Here is a 27,678-nt window from a genome sequence, read left to right as displayed (position 1 = left end):
GAAGAATTAAAGAACAGACAAACAGATGAACAATACAATAACTGAAATGAAAAATACACTAGAAGGAATCAATAGCAGAAGAACTGAGGCAGAAGAATGGATAAGTGACCTGGAAGACAGAATGGTGGAATTCACTAACATGGAACAGAATAAAGAAAAAAGAATGAAAAGAAATGAAGACAGCCTAAGAGACCTCTGGGACAACATTAAATGCACCAACATTAGCATTATACGGGTCCCAAAAGGAGAAGAGAGAAAGAAAGGACCTAAGAAAATGTTTGAAAAGATTATAGTTGAAAACTTCCCTAACATGGGAAAGGACATAGCCACCCAAGTCCAGGAAGGGCAGACAGTCCCAGGCAGGATAAACCCAAGGAAAACATGCCAAGACACATAGTACTCAAATTGAAAAAATTAAAGACAAAGAAAAATTATTAAAATCAACAAGCAAAATGTGACAAATAACATACAAGGGAACTCCCATAAGGTTAACAGCTGATTTTTCAGCAGAAACTCTACAAGCCAGAAGGGAGTGGCATGATATATTTAAAGTAATGAAAGGGAAGAACATGCAACTAAGATTACTCTACCTGGCAAGGATCTCATTCAGATTTGATAGAGAAATCAAAGGCTTTACAGATAAGCAGAAGCTAAGAGAACTGAGCACCACAAAACCAGCTCTACAACAAATGCTAAGGGAACTTCTCTAAGTGGGAAACACAAGAGAAGAAAAGGACCTACAAAAACAAACCCAAAACTATTAAGAAAATTGTAATAGGAACATACATATCAATAATTACCTTAAATGTGAACGGATTACATGCTCTAACCAAAAGACCCAGGCTTGCTGAACGGATACAAAAACAAGACACATATATATGCTGTCTACAAGAGACTCACTTCAGACCTAGGGAAACATACAGACTGAAAGTAAGGAGATGGGAAAAGATATTCCATGCAAATGGATATCAAAACAAAGCTGGAGTAGCAATATTCATATCAGACAAAATACACTGTAAAATAAAGAATGTTAAAAAGACACAAGGAAGGACACTACATAGTGATCAAGGGATCAATCCAAGAAGAAGATATAACAATTATAAATATATGTGCACCCAAAATAGCAGCACCTCAATACATAAGGCAAATGCTAACAGCTATAAAATAGGAAATCAATGGTAACACAATAATATGGGGGACCTCACAGCTCACTTACACCAATGGACAGATCATCCAGACAGAAAATTAATCAGGAAACACAAGCTTTAAATGACAGCATAGACCAGATAGATTTCATTGATATTTATAGGACGTTCCATCTGAAAACAGCAGATTACACTTTCTTCTCAAGTGCACACAAATCATTCTCCAGGATAGATCACATCTTGGGTCACAAATAAAGCGTCAGTAAATTTAAGCAAACTGAAAATCATATCAAGCATCTTTTCTGACCACAACACTATGAGATTAGAAATAAATTACAGGGGAAAAAACGTAAAAAACACAAACACATGGAGGCTAAACAATACGTTAGTAAACAGCCAAGAGATCACTGAAGAAATCAAAGAGGAAATCAAAAAATACCTAGAGAAAAATGACAACGAAAAAACGATGATCCAAAACCTATGGGATGTAGCAAAAGCAGTTCTAAGAGGGAAGTTTATAGCAATACAGTCCTACTTCAAGAAGGAAAAAAAATCTCAAATAAACAATCTAACCTTACACATAAAGGAACTAGAGAAAGAAGAACAAACAAAACCCAAAGTTAGTAGAAAGAGCAGAGCAAAAATAAAAGAAATAGAAACAAAGAAAACAATAGCAAATATCAGTAAAAGTAAAAGCTGCTTCTTTGAGAAGATAAACCAAATTGATAAACCTTGATCCAGACTCATCAAGAAAAAGAGGGAAAGGACTCAATAAAATTAGAAATGAAAAAGAAGTTAAAATGGATACTGCAGAAATACAAAGCATCATAAAAGACTACTACAAAGCATCATACAAAGCATCATAAAAGACTACTACTACTACTACTACCTCTATGCCAATAAAATGGACAACCTGGAAGAAATGGACAAATTCTTAGAAAGGTATAACCTTCCAAGACTGAACCAGGAAGAAATAGAAAATATGAACAGACAAATCACAAGTAATGAAATTGAAACTTTGATTAAAAATCTTCCAACAAACAAAAGTCCTGGTTCAGATGGCTTCACAGGTGAATTCTATCAAATATTTAGAGAAGAGCTAACACCTATTATTCTCAAACTTTTCCAAAATTGCCGAGGAAGGAACACTTCCAAACTCATTCTATGAGGCCACCATCACCCTGATACCAAAACCAGACAAAGATACTACAAAAAAAGAAAATACATACTAATATCACTGATGAATATAGATGCAAAAATCCTCAACAAAATACTAGCAAACAGAATCCAACAACACATTAAAAGGATCATACACCATGATCAAGTGGGATATATCCCAGGGATATAAGGATTCTTCAATACATGCAAATCAATAAATGTGATACACCTTATTAACAAATTAAGGAATAAAACCCATATGATCATCTCCATAGATGCAGAAAAAGCTTTTGACAAAATTCAACACCAACTTATGAGAAAAACTCTCCAGAAAGAGGGCACAGTGGGAACCTACCTCAACATAATAAAGGCCATATACAAAAAACCCACAGCAAACATCATTCTCAATGGTGAAAAACTAAAAGCATTTCCTTTAAGGTCAGGAACAAGACAAGTATGTCCACCCTTGCCACTATTATTCACATAGCTTTGGAAGTCCTAGCAACGGGAATCACAGAAGAAAAAGAAATAAATGGAATACAAATTGGAAAAGAAGTAAAGCGGTCACTGTTTGCAGATGACATGATACTATACATAGACATCCTAAAGATGCTACCAGAAAACTACTAGAGCTAATCAATGAATTTGCTAAAGTTGCAGGATACAAAATTAATGCATAGAAATCTCTTACATTCCTATACACTAACAACAAAAGATCAGAAAGAGAAATTAAGGAAACAATCCCATTCACCATTGCAACAAGAAGAAAAAAATATCTAGGAATAAAACTACCTAAAGAGACAAAAGACCTGCACTCAGAAAACTATAAGACACTGGTGAAAGAAATCAAAGATGACACAAACAGATGGAGAGATATACCATGTTCATGGATTTGAAGAATCAATATTGTGAAAATGACAGTACTACCAGAAGCAATATACAGATTCACTGCAATCCCTATCAAATTATCAATGGCATTTTTTATACAACTAGAACAAAAAATCTTAATATTTGTATGGAGACACAAAAGACCCCAAATAGCCAAAGCAATCTTGAGGGAAAAAAATGGAGCTGGAGGAATCAGACTCCCTGACTTCATACTATACTACAAAGCTACAGTAATCAAGACAGTATGGTACTGGCACAAACAACAGAACAGGATAGAAAGCCCAGAGATAAACCCACGCACCTATGATCAACTAATCTTTGACAATGGAGGCAAGGATATACAATGGAGAAAAGACAGTCTCCTTAATAAGTGGTGCTGGGAAAACTGGACAGCTACATGTAAAAGAATGAAATTAGAACATTCCCTAACACCATACACAAAAATAAACTCAAAATGGATTAAAGACCTAAATGTACGACCAGATACTATAAAACTCTTAGAGGAAAACATAGGAAGAACACTCCTTGATATAAATCACAGCAAGATCTTTTTTGACCCACCTCCTAGAGTAATGGAAATAAAAACAAAAATAAACAAATGGGACCTAATGAAACTTAAAAGCTTTTGCATGGCAAAAGAAACTATAAATAAGACGAAAAGACAACCCTCAGAATGGTGGAAAATATTTGCAAACAAATCAACAGACAAAGGATTAATCTCCAAAATATATAAAGAGCTCATGCAGCTCAATATTAAAAAAGAAAACAAAAAAAACCCACCCAATCGGGGCTTCCCTGGTGGCGCAGTGGTTGAGAGTCCGCCTGCCGATGCAGGGGACATGGGTTCGTGCTCCGGTCCGGGAAGATCCCACATGCTGCAGAGCGGATGGGCCCGTGAGCCATGGCCGCTGAGCCTGCGCGTCTGGAGCCTGTGCTCCACAACGGGAGAGGCCACAGCAGTGAGAGGCCCGCGTACCGCAAAAAAAACCCAAAAAACAAAGAAACAAAAAACAACCCAATCAAAAAATGGGCAGAAGACCTAAATAGACATTTCTCCAAAGAAGACATACAGATGGCCAAGAGGCACATGAAAAGACAGTCAACATCACTAATTATTAGAGAATTGCAGATGAAAAGTAAAATGAGGTATCATCTCACACTGGTTAGAATGGGCATCATCAGTAAATCTACAAACAACAAATGCTGGAGAGGGTGTGGAGAAAAGGGAACCCTCCTGCACTGTTGGTGGGAATGTAAATTGATACAGCCACTATGGAGAACAGTATGGAGGTTCCTTAAGAAACTAAAAATAGAATTACCATATGATCCAGCAATCCCACTACTGGGCATATACCCAGAGAAAACCATAATTCAAAAAAGATACATGCATCACAATGTTCATTGCAGCACTATTTACAATAGCCAAGACATGGAAGCCACCTAAATGCCCATCGACAGATGAACAGATAAATATGTGGTATATATATACAATGGAATATTACTCAGCCATAAAAATGAACAAAATTGGGTCATTTGTAGAGACATGGATGGACCTAGAGACTGTCATACAGAGTGAAGTAAGTCAGAAAGAGAAAAACAAATACTGTACATTAATGCATATATGTGGAATCTAGAAAAATGGTATAGATAAACGGTTTGCAAGGCAGAAATAGGGACACAGATGTAGAGAACAAACGTATAGACACCAAGGGGGGAAAGTGGCGGGGGGTGTGGTGGTGGTGGGATGAATTGGGAGATTGGGATTGACATGTATACACTAATATGTATAAAATAGATAACAAATAAGAACGTGCTATATAAAAAAAGAAATTAAATAAAATTCAAAAAAAAAAAAAAAGAGAGAGAAGCCACTGCAGTGAAAAGCCTATACACCTCAACGAAGAGTAGCTCCTACTCACCACAACTAGAGAAAGCCCCTGTGCAGCGACAAAGACCCAACACAGACCAAAAAAAAAAAAAAAAAAGATTGTTTCACCAGGTAGTTTTAAAGCTTTCTAAAAAAGTCTTTGGTGAAAGGTAAATATAAACTGACACACTAAACAAAACATTCAAAATTAATGACAATGCCAAGCATTGGGAAAGATGTGAAGCAAATGAAACTCATATAAGTGGGACTGTAAATTGGTACAACCACTTTAGAAAACTGTTTGGCATATACAATGGAATATTACTCAGCCATGAAAAGAAATGAAATTGAGTCATTTGTAGCTAGGTGGATAGACCTAGAGTGTGTCATACAGACTGAAGTAAGGCAGAAAGAGAAAAACAAATACCATATGCTAACAAACATATATGGAATCTAAAAAAAAAAAAAAAAAAAGGTTCTGACGAACCTAGGGGCAGGATGGGAATAAAGACGCAGATGTAGAGAATGGACTTGAGGACACCGGGAGTGGGAAGGGTAAGCTGGGTCTAAGTGAGAGAGTGGCATTGACATAAATACACTATCAAATGTAAAGTAGATAGTAAGTGGGAAGCGCTACATAGCACAGGGACATCAGCTCGGTGCTTTGTGACCACCTAGAGGGGAGGGATAGGGAGGTTGGGAGGGAGACGCAAGAGGGAGGGGCTATGGGGATATATGTATACGTATAACTGTTTCACTTTGTTATACAGCAGAAACTAATACAACATTGTAAAGCAATTATACGCCAATAAAGATGTTAAAATTAAAAAAAAAAAACTATAGAAACCTGTTTGGCAATTTCTACTAAAGCTAAAGACATTCCTGCTATATGACCCAGCAATTCTCCAGACAGACAGTCACATATATATATATACATATACACATACACATACTAAAGCTGTTTGGCAATTTCTACTAAAGCTAAAGACATTGCTGCTATATGACCCAGCAATTCTCCAGACAGACAGTCACATACATATATACATACACTTACATACAAAAAACATGAGTCTATATGTCTATAAAATGACATGTACAGGAACATTCATAGCTTCTTGAATAATGATAGCCAAACACTGGAAACAACTGCAATGTGTATGAACAAAAGAAGAGATAAACAAACTGTAGTACAGTCATAAAATGGAATATTACACAGCAATGAGAAAGAATAAAATAGAGCTATAGGCATGGTATTTTAAGTAAAATAAACTAGACACAAAGTATTACATACTTTTAAATGAAGTTCACAATGAAGCAAAACTAAGGGATGTTAGAGTATTTAGTGAAGAAAAAAAGGCCTCCAAATTGGAAAATAAGTAACATTATATCTGTTCACAGATGATGTAATCTTTCTTTTCTTAAGAAGATATAGTTTTTTATTATTATTAATTTATTTATTCTATTTATTTTTGTCTGCGTCAGGTCTTAGTTGTGGCACACAGGATCTTTTATGTTGAGCCATGTGGAATCTTTTGCTGTGCTGTACAGGCTATTTGCTGTGATGTGTGGGCTTCTCTCTAGTTGTGGTCTGTGGGTTTTCTCTTCCCCAGTTGTGGCACACAGGCTCCAGGGCACGTGGGCTCTGTAGTTGTGGCACGTGGGTTCCAGAGAGCATGGGCTCTGCAGTTTGCAGCATACAGGCTCTCTAGTTGAGGCATGTAAGCTCCAAAGTTATGGCGTGCGGCCTTAGTCACCCCACAGCATGTGGGATCTTCATTCTGTGACCAGGGATTGAACCCATGTGCCCTGCATTGTAAGGTGGATTCTTTACCACTGGACCACCAGGGAAGTCCTGATGTGATCTTTCATGTAGTAGATGAAGATTCCACAGAAATATTTTTAGAACAAATAAATGAATTTAGCAGAGTAGCAAGTTACAAATTCAACATTCAAAAATCCATTGCATTTCTATACACTAACAATGAACAATATGAAAAGGAAATTATGAAAACAATTCCATTTACAATAGCATCAAAAAGCATAAAATACTTAGAAATTAACTTAACCAAGATGTTGAAAGACTTCTACAATGAAAACTAGAAAACAATGCTGAAAGAAATTAAAAGAAAATACAAATAAATGGAAAAACATTCCATATTCAAGGAATAAAAGACTTATTATTGTTGAGATGTCAGTACTACCCAAAGTGATCTACAGGTTCAGTGCAATCTCTATGAAAATCCCAATGATATTTTTTGCAAAAATAGAAATACTCAACCTAAAATTCAAATGGAATCTTAAGGGACCTTGAATAGCCACAACGGTCTTCCAAAGGGGGAACAAAGCTGTAGGATTCACACCTCCTGATTTCAAAACTTACTACAAAATTACAGTAATCAAAATAGTGTGGTACTCGCATAAAGACAGATATATTGATCAATGAAATAGAATAGAGAGCCAAGAAATAAACCCTTACATAAATGTGTGGTCAAATGATATCTGACAGGGGTACCAAGACCATTTAATGGGGAAAGGATAGTCCTTTCAACAGATGGTACTGTGGCCACTGTATATGCACATGCAAAAGAATAAAATTGAACCCTTACCTGATACAAAATTAACTCAAAATGGATCAAAGGCCTAAAATATAAAACTCTTAAAAGAAAACATTGGGCAAAAGCTTCACGACATTAGATTTGGCAATGATTTCTTGGATATGACACCAAAGGCACAGGTAACAAAAGAAAAAGTATACAAATTGAACTTTAAAATATTTTTTAAATAAAAATTAAAAAAAATTAAAGTATTTTGTGCATGAAAAGACACTATTCACCGATTAAAAAGGCAATCCACAAAATGGGAGAAAATTGTGCAAATCATATATCTGATAAGAGATTAGTATCTAGAACATACAGAGAACTTATAAAATTCAACAACAAAAGAACAAACAACCTGATTCAAAAATGGACAAAGGACTTGAAAAGACATTTCTCCAGAGAAGATGTACAAATGGCTAATAAGAACAACAAAAAAAAATGCTCAACATCACTACCATTCAGGAAATGCAAGTCAAAACTATAATTAGATACCACCTCATACCCATTAGGATGGCTACTATGAAAAAAAAAAAGAACTCAGAAAACAACAAGTGTTGCCAAGGGTGTGGATAAATCAGAATTCTTGTGCACTGTTGGTAGAAATGTAAAACAGTACAGCCACTGTGGAAGACAGTACAGCCATTCCCCTAAAAATTAAAAATATAATTCTCATATCATCAGCAATTTCACTTCTGGGTATACACCCAAAAGAACTGAAAGCAGAGTCTTGAAGAGTTATTTACACACCCATATTCTCATCAGCATTATTATCAATAGTTAAAAGATGGAAGCAGGGCTTCCCTGGTGGCGCAGTGGTTGAGAGTCCGCCTGCTGATGCAGGGGACACAGGTTCATGCCCCGGTCCGGAAGGGTCCCACATGCCGAGGAGCGGCTGGGCCCGTGAGCCATGGCTGCTGAGCCTGTGCATCCGGAGCCTGTGCTCCACAACAGGAGAGGCTACAACAGTGAGAGGCCCGTGTACTGCAAAAAAAAAAAAAAGATGGAAGCAATTGAAGTGTCCACACACTAAAGAATGGATAAGCAAAATGTGGTATATATATACAGTGGAATATTATTCAGCCAAAAGGCAATTCTGCAATATGCTACAACATAGATGGACGTGGATAACACTATGGTAAGTGAAATAAGCCAGTCACATAAATACGAATACTATATGATTCTACTTATATGAGGTACTTAGACTAGTCAAAATCAGAGGCAGAAAGTAGAATAGTGGTTGCCAGAGGCTGGAAGAAGAGGGAAAGAGGGAGTTATTGGTTAATGGGTATAGAGTTTCAGTTTACAGGGTGAAAAGAATTATGGAGATGGATGGTGGTGATGATTATGCTGAAGACTATATCAGCAATATAGATTATTGCTGAAGATTATGAATGCATTTAATATCACTGAACTCTATAATTAAAATGGTTAGGATGGTAAATTTTATACTATGTATATATTACCACAATAAAAAAAATTGGAAAAAAAACTGATTGATGCTGGTAACAGCTAGAACTGTGGCCATCTATGGGAAGACAGGGGGTGGTAGTAACTGAGAATGAACACAAGGAATCATGGGATGCTGGAAATGTTCTACAGCTTGATCTGAAGACATACACACACATATACATATCATATATATATAAAACAATGTAAAAAATGTTACTGTACACTTAAGATTAGTGTACCTGATACACTTTATTGCATGGTGAACAATCAAAACAACAATAGAAATGGTTATCTATAGACCAGTAAAAAAAAAAAAAAATCAAAATAGAAAACATATGTTCAGCCCCATTAGGTATCAAGGAAATGCCAATTAAACCACTATTACAACCTCCACAAGATTAGCTAATACACTATTTGACTGTTTGACTTATCAGTCGATCAGACTGACTAATATACTATTTGTGGGAGTGCAAACTGGTGCAACCATTTTGAAAAACTGGGATGTATCTACTAAGCCAAAATACACAATTCTCTCAGAAAGTTGTTTGGCTTCTTATCTAGTTTGTTTTAGTCAGTTCCTTAGTAACAGCCACATCTACAGTTCTCTTCTAAACGTTTTTTTTGTTTTTGATTTTTTTGTGTGTGGTATGCGGGCCTCTCACTGTTGTGGCCTCTCCCGTTGCGGAGCACAGGCTCCGGACGCACAGGCTCCGGACGCACAGGCTCAGTGGCCATGGCTTACGGGCCCAGCTGCTCCGCGGCATGTGGGATCTTCCCGGACCGGGGCACGAACCCATGTCCCCTGCATCGGCAGGCGGACTCTCAACCACTGCGCCACCAGGGAAGCCCTCTTCTACACGTTTTTAGGGTTGCTGTACCTCTTATTTTCTGACCCTCTTGCTCCCATCTCTCTTCCTAATTATGATAATTTTAGGTCTATCAAGGATCAGAGGCAGAGATTTTTTCATAAGATTTTCTGTTTAATGGAAACAAATTGAATAGATACCATAGCAATAGTCGAACTTCACTCTGAGACATCTTGATAAAGTTTGAGGTTTTATCACTGGCTGTGAAGGTCATATCCTTGATTTGATCCTTGCTAAAAGACAAGTTTTAATTGATCTTTGTCACTCGATACATTTATAAATTTTATATTTTAGAAGTTAGTATTAAAAAAAAATTACACCTCCCAACATTACTGTCTCTTTAAATTTCCTTTCATGCCTGTTTTTTAAAAAAATGACAGTTCTTATCTGAGCTTTTCTTCCTTGTAATGCCTCCTAAATGGAGCCTCCAGCAACCAACACACAAAATATTGAAATTCTGTTTTCCTGCCACTTGTCCTAGAGTTACAAATTTACTAAGTATATGATCTGCATCAAATATAAATGGTTAAAAAAAAAAAAGCTAGGTGCCCTATAAAATTTATCCTTCAGAAAAGTTGATTGCTCTACATTTTATTAAGTTCCACTTATTAAAATAGTTGCTAATAGTATAACAAGAATAACACCAGATGGAAGAAAACTATTCAAATACAGCTCCACCATCCATTTCCCCAATTCATATCCTATAAACTAAGGAGAGGGCTTCCCTGGTAGCGCAGTGGTTGAGAGTCTGCCTGCCGATGCAGGGGACACGGGTTCGTGCTCCGGTCCGGGAAGATCCCACATGCCGTGGAGCAGCTGGGCCTGTAAGCCATGGCCACTGAGCCTGTGCGTCCGGAGCCTGTGCTCCGCAACGCGAGAGGCCACAACAGTGAGAGCCCCACATACTGCAAAAAAAAAAAAAAAAACACCTTAGGAGATTTAACTACAACTATGAAACATTTTAGACTTCACAATATATCCATAAACAAAAGCAAACTGTCTTTCTAACTTTTAGATCCCAAATATAACTTAATCAGACACAGAGGGCAAAAGAAATCTAGAATTTTAAATGACTAACTACTTTGTAGTTTAGTGTAAAATTCAAAGATGATAAAAAGTAGACAGATTTTAAAACCCTCTCCTCAATATTTTCAGTATAGGATTATAATATAAATGCCCATCACACTGAATGAAATGCCACAAAACCAACTATATTACACCTTTCATTTGCCCTACATATATAATTAAACCCAGTAAAATATAAAAATATAATGAAATCTTTCCACAACATTAGCAGGTCACCCTCAATCTGACCTACACATGACTTGTCTAGCCAGGTCAACCTATCATTCACAAATCAATCATCCCCTCTTCTCTCCACATAATACTCCATATATAGCAACAACTAGTGAGAAAAAAAAAATCTAGTAATAAAGAATCAAAAGTCCCTGCTACACATTTAGAAAATTCAGATGAAAAGCTGACAGTAACCTTAAATATTACACTATTTATAAAATATTCAGGGCAAAGAAAGGAACAAACATACCTATTCTTCCAAAGACATTCCAGATAGCAAAAAGGTTCAGGTGGAAGAGGATATTAGATTAGTTTTTATATAAATAGTAATTCCTCATTTCATTTTAAAGGACATAAACCATTATATGTTATATGCTGATGAGATTTAACCACTCATTATTTGCAGAGTAAAATTTGGCTCATCTAGATCCAGCACCCATAAAATTATAAACTGACATGATATACTACCTTCCCTGGTCATTTAATTGAGCTCTTGTTGTCCTGCTTGTTCTACAGGTAAGGAATTTCTTCCAGATCTCACAGCTCTAACTAATAAATTTTATGTCACTGTTCACAAAAGGACAGTGGATATCACTGAAAATCTCAGAGTAAAGAGTTCTAAAAACCCTTCCTCCATAAAAGCAATGAGAACACTAGCAAAAACTGTCAGAATCAACTTTTTCAAAATGCTGGAAATTAACCAAAGAAATGCAGCAATCTAGGGAATGATTATTCAAGAAAAAGAGCTAAATAAGAACAATGAGCTTTATGGCATTTTAATTTGCCCTTTGCCCATCTGCCCATCCCCAGCTCCACTGGAGTCTTGAAAAACAACAGCCACAATCAAGTCTGGCAGTCCAAGAAGTAATTCTTTCAAAGCCCCATTCCCAGAGAAAGGTCGTTATTGGACACGAAAGACTCCACATGTAAGGCTGTCATTTGTGAACTTACTCAGAGCTCACTAGTACAAAAAGTGCTTTCCCCTGAGAGACTCTGTCAAAACCAACCAGAGACAGTTGTTGAACATAACTTCCGAAAGTCAACCATAAAAAAAGAACCCCATTAATAAAGAGGCAAAAGATCTGAACAGATATCTCACCAAAGAAGATATACAGATGGCAAGAAAGCATATGGAAAGATGCTAAACATCATAATGCATCAGGAATTGCAAAGTAAAACAATTAGAAACCACATCTATAAGAATGCCAAAAATCCAAAACATTGATAATACCAAATGCTGATATGGATGTGGACCAACAGGAACTCTCATTTGTTGCTGGTAGAAGTGTAAAATGGTACAGCAACGTTGGAAGACAGCTGGGCAGTTTTGTCTCTTTTAAAAAACTAAAATACTCTTTCCATACACCCCAGCAACTGTGCTCTTTGGTATTTACCCAAAGGAACTGAAAACTCACATCTACACAAAAATCTGCACATGGATGCTTAGAGCAGCTTTATTTACAATTGCCCAAACTTGGAAGTAAGATGCCCTTTAGTAGGTGGATGCTGTTGTGCTATGAAAAGACACGTTGAAACCTTAAATGCATATTACTAACTGAAAGAAACCAATTTGAAAAGGCTACATACTCTATGATTCCAACAATATGATATTTTGCAAGGGTAAAACTATGCAGACATTTTGATGACAGCTATTCTGAGCAGTGTGAGGTGATATCTCATTGTAGTTTTGATTTGCATTTCTCTAATAATTAGCGATATTGAGTACCTTTTCATGTGCCTTTTGGCCATCTGTGTGTCTTCTTTGGAGAAATGTCTATTTAGACCTTCTGCCTATTTTTTGATTGAGTTGTTTATTTTTTTGATATTAAGCTGTATGAGCTGTTTGTATTTTTGGAGATTAATCCCATATCAGTTGCATCATTTGCAAATATTTTCTCCCATTCTGTACAATATGGCCATTATCAAAAAGTCTACAAATAACAAATGCTGGAGAGGGTGTGGAGAAAAAGGAACCCTCCTACACTTTTGGGGGAAGTGTGAATTGGTGCAGCCACTATGGAGAACAATATGGAGGTTCCTTAAAAATCTAAACATAGAGCTACCATATGATCCAGCAATCCCACTCCTGGGCCTTATATCCAGAGAAAACCACAATTTGAAAAGATACAAGCACCTCAATGTTCACTGCAGCACTATTTACAATAGCCAAGACAAGGAAGCAACCTAAATGTCCACTGATAGATGAATGGATAAAGAAGATGTGGTTTATTTATACAGTGGAATATTACTCAGCCATAAAAAATGATATAATGCCATTTTCAGGAACATGGATGGACACAGAGATTGTCATACTGAGTGAAGTAAGCCAGACAGAGAAAGACAAATAGCAAATATATGATATTGCTTATATGTGGAATCTAAAAAAATGATACAAAAAAATGATACAAAGGAATTTATTTACAAAACAGAACAGACTCACAGACTTCAAAAACAAACTTATGGTTACCAAAGGGGAAAGGTTGTGGGGGGGAGGGATAAATTAGGAGGTTGGGATTAGCATATACACACAACTATATATAAAATAGATAATCAACAAGGACCTACTGTATAGTTCAGGGAACTATACTCAGTGTTTGTTACAACCTATAAAGGAAAGGATCTGAAAAAAAATAGGTATCTATGCATGTATAACTGAATCACTTTTCTGTACACCTGAAACTAACACAACATTGTAAATCAACTCTACGTCAATAAATAAATTAATTAATTTAAAAAATTAAGGAGACAGTGAAAAGGTCAGAAGTTGCCAGGGGTTAGGGGTAGAAGGGATAAATCACCAGAGCACTGAGGATTTTTAGGGCAGTGAAAACATTCTGTACAATGCTAAAATGGTGGATACATGTCATTATACTTGTGTGAAAACCCACGAAATACAAAACACCAAAAGTGAACACAAACTGTAAACTATGGACTTTGAGTGAAAATGATATGTAATGTAGGTCCATCAATCGTTAACAAATGTTCTCTGGATTCAGGATGTTGACAGTGAGGGAGGCTGTGCATAAGTGGAAACGGGATATATGGGAACTCTTTACATTCCACTCAGTTAATACTACTAAACAACTGAGAAAGAAATAGCATTAACTTCTCACAGACTTTTTTTAAAAATAAAGAGGAAGAAACACTTCCAATTTCATTTTATGAAATCAACAATACCAAAATCATACAAAACCATTACAGGGAAGAAAATTAGAGAACCATAATCCTCACAAACTTAGACATAAACATTCTTATCAAAACATTAGGAAATCTGACTCGGCAACATAAAAATAATTAGAGTAATAATACTTCATAATGAAGTGGAGTTTATTCCCACAATGCAAAGTAGGTTTCACAGTTAAAAATCAATGTAATTCTCCATATTAGTAGTATAAAGAAGAAAATCATATGATCATCTTAACTGACACAGAAAAGCCATTTGGCAAAATTCAACATCTGTTAGTGATAAACACTCTAAGGAAAATAGGGAATGAAAGGGAATTTCTTCAACCTGATAAAGGACAACTATGAAAAAGCTATAGCTTTCATCATACTTAATGAAGACAGACTAAACATTTTATCCCCAAGGTCAGGAATAAGGCAAAGATGTACCCTCACTTCTGTTAAACATCACACTGGAGGTCCTAGACAATGCAATAATGATAAATAAATAAATTAAATTAAATTAAAGGCATACATATTTGAAAGAAGTAAAACATCATAGATAAGTTTTTGTAAATGTAAACTAGTAGTGAATTTTAGAGAGGTCACAGAATTTTAATACAAAAAAATCAATTGTATTCCTAAATACTGGCAATTAGCAAAAAAATTAAAGGAAAACAAAATCTGCAATATTATCAAGAAACATGAACTACTCTCAGATAAATTTAACAAAATTTGCACAAGATCTATACAAGGAAAACTACAAAACACTGCTGAGAGAATTTAAAGACATTACAAATAAATGAAAGGAGATACCACATAGATTGGAATAATCATATTTCTTATTAGGATAATTACCAACTTGTTGGTCTAACATAGATTCAGTGTAATCCCAAACAGATTTTTAGCAAACTTTGTGTAGAAACTGACCAGTTGATTCTAAAATTTATATAGGAAAGGGCCAGCAATCACAAAGGTGTCTTCTTAGAGAAACAAAAAGCTGGAAGAGTGACAGTACTAGATATTGTTTTACAGACTTAGAATTATTATACCTAATTTCAAAACAGTATATGGTAGCAGTATAATGGACAGACATATCAATCAGCAGAACAGAACAATGAGTCCAGAAATAGAATAATTCACATTAGGTTGACTGATTTTCAGCAAAGTTGCCAAGTATTTCAGAACTCCCTTTAGCATTCCTTATAGCGAAGACCTGCAGGCAGAAAATTCTCTAAGTTTTATTTATCTAAATCATGATTTATTTGACCTTCATTCTCAGAAGATGTTTTTGCTGAAGACAATGAAAGTTGAATAAGGCTTTTTTTCCCTCTCTCTCAATACTTTAAAGACCTCATTCCTTTAGTTTCTGGACTCTATTGTTTATGATAAAAAATGAATGCTAATTCATATTGCTTTGTTCTATAAGTAACATGTCACTTTACTTTAGATGCTTTCAAGATTTTCTCTTAACCTTGTTTTTCAAACAGTTTAATTATGTTAAACCTTTCTTCCTTTTGTATTTGCCCTGCTTTTCATTGTACTCCTTAATCTGTAAATTTATATCTTTCAACTAATTTAGTAAATTTTCATTCATTGTCTTTTCACATCATTATTTTGTTTCTCTCTACCTCTTCTTTTGGGACTCAAATTAGTTGCATATTAGATATATTATTCCACATGTCCCTGAGATTCTGTTCACTTTTGATTAGTCTTCTTTCTGTTGTCTTCACATTGGATAATTTCTATTAGTCATTCTCAAAGTTCACTGTCTCTTGTTACTCCAATCTGCTGTTAAGCCCTTCTAGTGATGTTTCTTGGGCGGGGGGGAGGGAGTGAGTACCGAATTTTCAACTCTAGAATTCTCCTCCACCACCACTTTTTATTTTATTTATTTTAAAAATATATTTATTTATTATTTTTGGCTGTGTTGGGTCTTCGTTGCTGCACGCAGGCTTTCTCTAGTTGTGGCGAGAGGGGGTTACTCTTTGTTGCAGTGTGTAGGCTTCTCATTGTGGTGGTTTCTCTTGTTGTGGAGCACAGGCTCTAGGTGCATGGGCTTCAGTAGTTGTGGCACATAGGCTCTAGAGTGCAGGCTTGGTAGTTGTGGTGCACGGGCTTAATTGCTCCATGGCATGTGGGATCTTCCTGGACCAGAGCTCGAACCCATGTCCCCTGCATTGGCAGGTGGATTCTTAACCACTGCACCACCAGGGAAGCCCCACCACCACTTTTTAAAAAATAGTTTTTACTTCTCTGGTGAGACTTCCTATTTCTTAATTTATTACAAGCAAATTTCCCTTTATACTACTGAGCATATTTGTGATGTTTCCTTTAAAGACTTTGTGTACTAATTCAACACTTCAATCGTGTTGAGGTCAGATTCCACTGACTGCCTTTTCTCTTGAATAAAAATCACATTTTCCTGTTGCTTTGTGTGTCTAGATATTTTTGACTATATTATGGACATTCTGAACGATGTGTTGTAGAGATTCCCAATTATACTGTGGTTCTCTGAAGAATACTGATATTTTTATTGCAACAGGCAGTTAACCTGTCTGAAGTCAACCACCAAATTGTTTATACAGTGATGAATAATAGTTGAAATCTCTGTTCAGATCTTTTAGGTTTAGCTGGACTGCTTGAAAACTGTCTCATGCAAGTCCAGTTCAGGGGTCAGGTGATGATACGGGTGGGTTTATAAACAGAATTTAGAGCTTCCCTTTGTGGATTTGTCATTTCCCTACTCACTTTCCAGCTGCTCAGGTTACCCCAAATCCTGCTGTCTGGTTGTGCAAGCTAAAAGCCTGTCAATATTCTATTCAAGTTTTACCTTGGCCTGCACATGGGGGGGAAAAAAGGTGATAAAAACATGGGAAATTCACCCAGTGCCATTCTCCTTTTCTAAGTAGATGCTCCTCCAGTTTCTGCTGGCTTTTGGTTGTTCTCCATTGTATTCAAGTAGTTGAACTTACATCTTTTTGACAGATTATAATTGTTACTGCAGAAGGGTTGTGCAAAAAGGTGGTACTCCTTCATTACCAGAAGCAATAATAATTTAATTGGGAATGGTAAAAATGGTGTTAGAAGAATTGGATATCCATAGGGAAAAAATTAATCCTAACACTTCCCTCACACAAAAATCAACACAAAATACATCAGAGACCTAAATGTAAAAGCTAAAACTACAAATCACAGGAAGAATATCTTTGTGATCTTTAGGTAGACAAAGATTTCTTAGGATATAGAATGCATGAATCATAAAATTAAAAATGGGGCTTCCCTGGTAGCGCAGTGGTTGAGAGTCCACCTGCCGATGCAGGGGACACGGGTTCGTGCCCCGGTCCAGGAGGATCCCACATGCCATGGAGCAGCTGGGCCCGTGAGCCATGGCCTCTGAGCCTGCACGTCTGGATCCTGTGCTCCACAACGGGAGAGGCCACAGCAGTGAGAGGCCCACGTACCGCAAAAAAAAAAAAATTAAAAATGGATAAATTGGGTACCATCAAAATTTAAAAATGTCTGCTCTTGAAAAGGCATCATTAAAGAATAAAATGGCAAATCTCACATAGGAGAAGATACTCTGAACATATGTAATTGACCAAATACTTTTATACAGAATATATAAGAAATTTTAAAACTCAATAAAAAGTCAAACAAGTCAATTATTAAATTAGCAAATATTTAAATAAACACATCATGAAGGATATTTGAACACCCAAATAAACACGGGAAAATATGGTCAATGTCATTAGACATCAGTACAGTACAAATTAAACCACAGTGAGATATAAATAAATACCCACTAGAAAGGCTAAAATTTAAATGACTGAAAGTTCCAATCAATGGAACTGTCAGTGGAGAATTGCAACTTTCATACATTCCTGAAGTTAACATAAAATCACAAAAATACTTTGGAAAACAGTTTGATCATTTCTTATAAAATTGAACATACAATTACTGTATGATCCAGCAATTCCACTTCCTAGGTTTTTACCCAACAATTGCATACAAATGTTCATAGGAGCTTTATTCATAATAGCTTCAAACTGGAAACAACCCAAATGTCAATCAACATCTGAATGGATAAACAAATTATAATATATAGATATAGATATACAAATACTATAATACAGATATACATTAAAATATGACTTACTGTCAACAATACTGAGAAAAAGAAACCAGATACAAAACAGTACATACTGTAAAATTTCATTTATATGACATTAAAATGAAAACAAATCTATAAAGTAAAAAAGCACATTAGTGGTTGCCCAAGGTTGGAGGGAAAGGGATGGAAAATGATTGAAAATGGGACAGGGAATTTATTGGGGTAAAGGGAGAGAACGGGGAAGAAGCTGTATCTGAGAAGATATTGATCAAGAATTTTACAAAACTGGTGAAAGTTATCAAGCTGTGATTCAACACTACAAAAGGATAAACAGTATATATTATGATAAATATATAAATCTAGGCACACCATATTAAAATCACTAAAAATCAAAAAGGGAAAATCTCAGAGAGGTCAGTTCCTTTTAAAGGCATAAAAATGACTTTGATAGCTAACTTCTAAGGAAAAACAGTAGAGACCAGAAGATAATGGAATTACATCCTCAAAGGGATGGGAAAACTGAACTATTGATCTATTACTGACAAAACTACCCTTCATCAATGAAGGTGAAACAAAGACTTTTTTCAGATATACGGAAAATTGTGAGACTGTGTCCTTAACAAATCCACATTCAATAAATACTGAAGGGCATTCTTCAGGCAGAAGGAAAATGATCCCACCAATGGAAGCTAGGAGACACAGGAAGGAATGAAAAGTCACAAAAAGGTAAATCTACAATAATGTTCATATCTTAGGGAATTTAAAATATCTAGAAAATTAAAATACAAAGTAATAGCAAAATATGAAAATATTTTCAAATGTAAGTTAATAATAGACTTGATAAATCAAGAATATAGAACAGTGGAGGGAAATGAAATTAATTAAAAAAAATCAGTCCAACAGAAGGCAAGAAAGGAAAGGAAAAAAACCAGAATGAAGTAATGAAACAAAGAGTAAATGGTAAGTATTAATACATTTATAATTACTAATACATTAGTAATTATATTAAATTAAAAAGGGTAAACTGCAGGGGTCTGATTTCTTTTTTTTTAATTTTTGAATTTTATTTAACTTATTTTTTTATACAGCAGGTCCTTATTAGTCATCCATTGTATACACATCAGTGTATACATGTCAATCCCAATTGCCCAATTCATCACACCCCCCATCCCATCCCCCAGCTTTATTGAGACATAATTCACATACCACAAGATTCGCCCTTTAAAATGTACAACTCAGTAGGTTTTTAGAATATTCACAAACTACACAGCCATCACAAGTATCTAACTGCAGAGCATTTTTAGCATTTCCCCCAAAACCCAATACCCACTCCCCATTCTCCCCATCCCAGTGCCTAGCAACCACTAATCTACATTCCATCTCTATAGATTGCCTATCTTGGACATGTTATATAAAGAGACTCATACAATACATGACCTTTGTAACTGGCTTCTTTCACTAAGCATGTTTTTCAAGGTTCATCCATGTTGTAGCACGCATGTTAATTTGATTGTAGTGATGATTTAATAGGTGCATGCCAAAACTTATCAAACTATATGATTAAATATATGCAATTTGTTGTATGTTAATTATAACTCAGTAAAGACTGTTACGAGACAAAGAAGTACACTACATAATGATCAAGGGATCAATCCAAGAAGAAGATATAACAATTATAAATATTTATGAACCCAACATAGGAGCACCTCAATACATAAGGCAAATGCTAACAGCTCTAAAAGGGGAAATCGACAGTAACACAATAATAATAGGGGACTTTAACACAGCACTTACACCAATGGACAGATCATCCAAACAGAAAATAAGGAAACACAAGCTTTAAATGACAAAATAGACCAGATGGATTTAATTGATATTTATAGGACGGTCCACCCGAAAGTGGCAGAATACACTTTCTTCACAAGTGCACATGGAACATTCTCCAGGATAGATAACATAGATATATCTATGATATAACATCATATATCAAGCCTCGGAAAATTTAAGAAAATTGAAATCACATCAAGCATCTTTTCTGACCATGATGCTATGTGATTAGAAATCAATTACAGAGAAAAAAAATCTGTAAAAAACACAAATACATGGAGGCTAAACAGTGCACTACTTAATAACCAAGAGATCTCCGAAGAAATCAAAGAAGAAATAAAAAAATACATAGAAACAGATGACAATGAAAACACGAGAACCCAAAACCTATGGGACACAGCAAAAGCATTTCTAAGAGGGAAGTTTATAACAATTTAATCTCACCTCAAGACACAAGAAAAATCTCAAATAAACAATCTAACCTTACACCTAAAGCAACTAAAGAAGAACAAAGAAAACCCAAAGTCAGTAGAAGGAAAGAAATCATAAATATCAGAGCAGAAATAAATGAAATAGAAACAAAGAAAACAATAGCAAAGATCAATAAAACTAAAACCTGGTTCTTTGAGAAAATAAACAAATTGATCAGCCTTTAGCCAGACTCATCAAGAAAAAAAGGGAGAAGACGCAAATCAATAAAATTAGAAATGAAAAAGGAGAAATCACAACTGACACCACAGAAGTACAAAGGATTATAAGAGACTACTACAAACAACTATACACCAATAAAATCAACAACCATGAAGAAATGGACAAATTCGTGGAAAGGTACAATTTTCCAAGACTGAACCAGGAAGAATTAGAAAACATAAACAGATTTTTCACAAGTAATGAAATTGAAGCTGTAATCAAAAATCTTCCAACAAACAAAAGTCCTGGTCCAGATGGCTTCACAGGTGAATTCTCTCAACATTTAGAGAAGAGCTAACACTTATCCTCCTCCAACTCTTCCAAAAAATTGCAGAGGAAGGAACACTCCCAAACTCGTTCTAAGAGGCCACCATCACCCTGATACCAAAACCAGACAAATATATCACGAAAAAAGAAAATTACAGACCAATATCACTGATGAACATAGATGCAAAAATCCTCAATAAAATACTAGCAAACAGAAGCCAACAACACATTAAAAGGATCATACACCATGATCAAGGCCAAGGATGCAAGGATTCTTCAACATTCGCAAATCAATCAATGTGATACACCATATTAACAAATTAAGGAATAAAAACCATATGATCACTTCAATAGATGCAGAAAAAGCTTTTGACAAAACTCAACACCCATTTATGATAAAAACTCACCAGAAAATGGGCATAGAAAGAATCTACCTCAACATAATAAAGGCCATATATGACAAACCCACAGCAAACATCATTCTCAATGAAAAACTGAAAGCATTTCCACTAAGATCAGGAACAAGACAAGGATGTCCACTCTCGCCACTGTTATTCAACATAGTTTTGGAAGTCCTAGCCACAGCAATTAGAGAGGAAAAAAAATAAAAGGAATACAAATTGGAAAAGAATTAAAACTGTCATTGTTTGTAGATGACATGATACTATACATAGAAAATCCTAAAGATGCCACCAGAAAACTACTATAACTAATCAACGAATTTGGTAAGGTTTCAGGATACAAAATTAATGCATAGAAATCTCTTGCATTCCTATACACTAACAACTAAAAATCAGATAGAGAAATTAAGGAAACAATCCCATTTACCACCACTACAAAAAGAATAAAATGCCTAGGAATAAACCTACCTAAGGAGGCAAAAGCCTTGTACTCAGAAAACTATAAAACACTGATGAAAGAAATCAAAGATGACATAAATAGATGGAGAAATATACCATGTTCTTGGATTGGAAGAATCAACATTGTGAAAATGACTATACTACCCAAACCAATCTACAGTTCCAATGCAATCCCTATCAAACTACCAATGGCATCCTTCACAGAATTAAAACAAAAAAATTTACAATTTGTATGGAAACACAAAACCCCGAATAGCCAAAGCAATCTTGAGAAAGAAAAACAGAGCTGGAGGAATCAGGCCTGACTTCAAACTATACTACAAAGCTACAGTAATCAAGACAATATGGTACTGGCACAAAAAACAGAAATATAGATCAATGTTACAGGATAGAAAGCCCAGAGATAAACCCATGCACGTATGGTCACCTAATTTACGACAAAGGAGGAAAGAACATACAATGGAGAAAAGATAGCCTCTTCAATAAGTGGTGCAGGGAAAACTGGACAGCTACTTTTGAAAGAATGAAATTAGAACACTACCTAACACAAAACACAAAAATAAACTCAAAATGGATTAAAGACCTAAATGTAAGACTGGACACTATAAAACTCTTAGAGGAAAACATAGGAAGAACACTCTTTGACATAAACCACAGCAAGATCTTTTTTGACCCACTTCCTGGAGTAATGAAAATAGAAACAAAAATAAACAAATGGGACCTAATTAATCTTAAAAGCATTTGTACAGCAAGGGAAACCATAAACAAGATGAAAACACAACCCTCAGAATGGGAGAAAATATTTGCAAACAAATCAACGGACAAAGCATTAATCTCCAAAATATACAAACTGCTCAGGGAGCTCAATATTAAAAAAAACAAACAACCCAATTAAAAAATGGGCAGAAGACCTAAACAGACATTTCACCAAAGAAGACACACAGATGGCCAGGAGGCACATGAAAAAATAGTCAACATCACTAATTATTAAAGAAATGTAAATCAAAACTACAATGTGTTATCACCTTATACCGGTTAGAATGGGCATAATCAGAAAATCTACAAACAACAAATGCTGGAGAGGGTGTGAAGAAAAGGGAAATTTTTGCACTGTTGGGGGGAATGTAAATTGATACAGCCACTATGGAGAACAGTATGGAGGTTCCTTAAGAAACTAAAAACAGAACTACCATATGACCCAGCAATCCCACTACTGGGCATATACCCTGAGAAAACCATAATTCAAAAGGACACATGTACCCCAATGTTCACTGCAGCACTATTTACAATAGCCAGGACAAGGAAACAAGCTAAATGTCCAATGACAGATGAATGGATAAAGATGTGGTACATATATACAAGGGAATATTACTCAGCCATAAAAGGAACGAAATTGGGTCATTTGTAGAGATGTGGATGGACCTAGACTAAAGTCTGTCATACAGAGTGAAGTAAGCCAGAAAGAGAAAAACAAATATCGTATATTAATGCATATATGTGGAATCTAGAAAAATGGCACAGATGAACCTATTTGCAGGGCAGGAATAAAGATGCACACAAAGAGAACAGACATGTGGACACAGAGTGGGAAGCGGAGGGTGGGACGAATTGGGAGACTTTGTTTGACATAAGTACACTACCACATGTAAAACAGGTAGTGGGAACCTGCTGTATAGCACAGGGAGCTCAGCTCGGTGCTCGGTGATGACCTAGATGGGTGGGATGGGGGGTGAGGGGTAGGAGGGAGGTCCAAGAAGCAGGGCATATAAGTATACATATAGCTGATTTACTTCATTGTACAGCAGAAACTAACACAACATTGTAAAGCAATTATACTCCAATAAAAAAATAATAATTAAAAAAATATGCAATTTGTTGTATGTTAATTATAACTCAATAAACCTGTCCAAAAAAATAGGCAAAAGATTTTAATAATGCTTCACCATAGAAGATATACATATAGCAAATAAATAAATGAAAGATGCTCTACATCATGAGTTATCAGAGAAATGCAATTAAAATTACAATGAAACATCAATACGCACTGAATGGAATAGTTAAATTTTAAAATACTAACACCACCAAGAGCTGATGTGAATAACCAGAGCTGTTATACACTGCCGATAGGAAAACAAATGGAAAAGCCACTTTGGGAAAAAGTTTGGTAGTATTTTAGGATGTTAATCATACATTTATCTTATAACATAGCAGCTTCATTCCTAGGTAGTCACCCAGCAAAAATAAAAATCTATGGCCCCACAAAGACCTGCAGGCAAATGGTTATAGCAGCTTTATTACTAACAGCCAAAACCTTAAAACAACCCAAATGTCCATTAACTGGCTAATGGATAAACAAATTATGGTACATATGTATAGTGGAGTACTATTCACACACAAAAAGGAATAAACTACTGATACATGCAACAACATGAATGAATCTTAAATGCGTTATGCCAAGTGAAAGAAGCCAGATATAAAAGGCTGCATACTACAGAATTCCATTAACATCATGTTCTCAAAGTACAAACGTATAGTGGCAGATATCAGATCAGTGGTTGCTAGGGTATAGGTATGGGATCTGAGAATTGATGATAAAGGAGCATGAGGTAAATTTATAGACTACAGAAATACTCCATATCTTGATTATGGTAGTTGTTCACAATTGCTTATATTTATCAAAATTCATAGAACTATACTCCTAAAAAGAGTGAATTTTACCATACGTAAATTAAGCCTCAATAAAACTGACTTTAATAAAAAGCAGCAGCCAGGGGGTGGAAAAAAGACACATTACATACAGGAGAACAAAGATCAGAATGACTCCAAATATCTTACTAACAACAACACAAGACAGAAAAAAATAGAATATTAATGTACTAAAAAACACAATTATATATCCAGCTTAAAAATAAATGTTTCAAAATGAACTAAAAACCTTTTCAAGTAAAAAAAAAAAACACAACCCAATAGAATCCATTACCAACAAGCCATACCATGAGCAATGTTAAAGGAAGTTCTTCAGACTGAAGAAAACAAATGAAAACTTGGATCTACAAGAAGAGATAGAGTGCCAGAAATGGTAAGATGTAGGCCAATAGAATTTACACTCATTTTCCTAATTTCATTAAACCTCCTCAAAAAGAAAGCACCAGGCCTGGATGGATGCACTGGTGTTTTCTATCAAATCTTTAACAAAAAATAATACCAATCCTATACAAAATCTTTCAGGAAATAGAGAAGAATACAACACATCTCAGACCATTTAAAGAAGTCAGACAGCACTGCCCTAATGCTAAAATCAGAAAATCACAAGAAAGCAAAACGAAGACCAATTTCCCTTATGGAACACTCTAAAGAAAAAAATTTTAAGATCACATTAAAAGACAAAACAATCAGGATATACTATGTTCATGGATGGAAAGACTGAATATTGTAAAGATGACAGTTCTTCCCAAATTAATGTGTATATTCAAAGCAATTCCTATCAAAACCCCAAGAAGATTTCTCATGGTATTTAATAAACTGATCATAAAAATTTATATGGAAGATCTAAGGGCCAAGAATAAATAAGACAAGAGAACAACTTGGTATAGGGGGTAAAGAGAGCAGTTTACCCTACTGAATATTGTCTTAGTTTAGAGATAAGGTAATTTAAAACACTATGTTATATGTGCAGGGCGAGACAAATGAAACAGACTAGAAAAGCTCAAAAACAAAGGCAAACACACACACACACACACACACACACACATATATGTATATATGTGTATATATATATATATATATATATACACATATATACATATATATGTAGAAACTGTATGGGAACATGACATCATCCATTCAGTGAGGAAAGGATGTCCTATTCCAGAGGTTGGCAAACTCTTTCTGTTAAGGGCCAGACAGTAATATATCAGGCTTTGAAGCCCATATAGTCTCTGTCACAACTACTCAACTCCAACATTGTAGCACAAAAGCACCCAGATAACAAGTAAACAAGTGGATGTACCTGTGTTCCCACAGAATTTTATTTACATAAACATAGTGGGTCAGATTTGGCCCATGGGCCAATGTTTTCCAAACAGCAACAAAACAACAAAAAAGTTTTAGTTAAAACCATTTCTCACATCATACACAAAACTAAGTTTCAGGTGAACTAAAGTTCTAATGTGAAAAAGTAATGTTTGATGATGTAAATTATATTCAGAACAAGCTAGTGGAATTTCACGATAAAAATCATTTTACTATAAGACATCCAAAACATTAAGGCACAAAAAATATTTTAACTCTTGATGTTGATCAAGTATTCTCCTAATTTTTATGTTAATGCAAAAAGATACAACATCTTGTCAATTTACTTCTTGTATACCTGTGTGCCCATACCCTCATCTGTGAATGACCTTCCTTTAATTTTAGAAAGCATTTCAGTGACTTCTCTAAATTATTAACCCAGTGCTCAATTGAAAGTGGTGCTACTAATACAACTTCTTCAAGCTTTCCCATCCCAACTTTCTTCAGAACAAGTCTTAATTCAGAAGTTAAATGACGGCCTTTTTTTTTTTTTTTTTTTTTTTTTTTTGCGGTATGCGGGCCTCTCACTGTTTTGGCCTCTCCCGTTGCAGAGCACAGGCTTCGGACGCGCAGACCCAGCGGCCATGGCTCACAGGCGGGATCCTCCCGGACCGGGGCACGAACCCACGTCTCCTGCATCGGCAGGCGGACTCTCAACCACTGCGCCACCAGGGACGGCCATTTTTAAGAAGTAAAGCACTTAGCTGCTTTGGCTGTTTAACTATTTCTACTTTTTAAGAAATATAAATACACTTCTAGAACTGGACTTAGGTTCTATGGAAATCGGTACTTCAGAGTGGACTTTAAAACTCCCTGAAATTGATACAAAATTTTTGTGTGTATGTGTCATATTCTATACAAAAGATTCAAGGTTTTCCTTGCTTCTTAAAGGGGACTATGACCCCCCACACACAGACACAAAAAAAAGAACCTCTGTTCCAGAGGCTGGACATACAGAAAATCAAGTTGAATGATAAGATTAGAAAGAAAATAGAAGATTTTCATAGTCATAGACAGGGGATATAGGAAAAGATGTCCATTTATGCTATAAAACTCTTTAAGTGGTTCTGAATTTCAATTTGAAATTCAGCCGATAGGGATGTAGTGGGGGGAGTCAGATCATAATAGACACAGAAGGTTAATGAAGAGAACACTTTTCAATCAGTGTTTTTTTGCTTGTTTGTTTTTTATGTTACCGATGAAGCCTCAGTTTCACTGTACCCCAACAGACCTATTGGCTTTGTTCTATTTTAAGGTCTGGAAAGTATTCATAACGCCAAAACGAAACGTATGTGTTAACAGGGTCAGACCAAGAACAAAATAATCCTGTTTTCGACAGGAATCCAATCATTCAGAGTCAGCAACTGGAACAAGATCTTACATTTCTGTAGCGCTTTATACAGCGCTTGCACTTGCCGCTT

The sequence above is a fragment of the Lagenorhynchus albirostris genome, chromosome 19 (genome assembly GCF_949774975.1).
Source record: "Lagenorhynchus albirostris chromosome 19, mLagAlb1.1, whole genome shotgun sequence".
Classification (NCBI taxonomy): Eukaryota; Metazoa; Chordata; class Mammalia; order Artiodactyla; family Delphinidae; genus Lagenorhynchus; species Lagenorhynchus albirostris.
The sequence above is the reverse complement of the archived record's forward strand: the minus strand, read 5'-3'. Positions refer to the sequence as shown.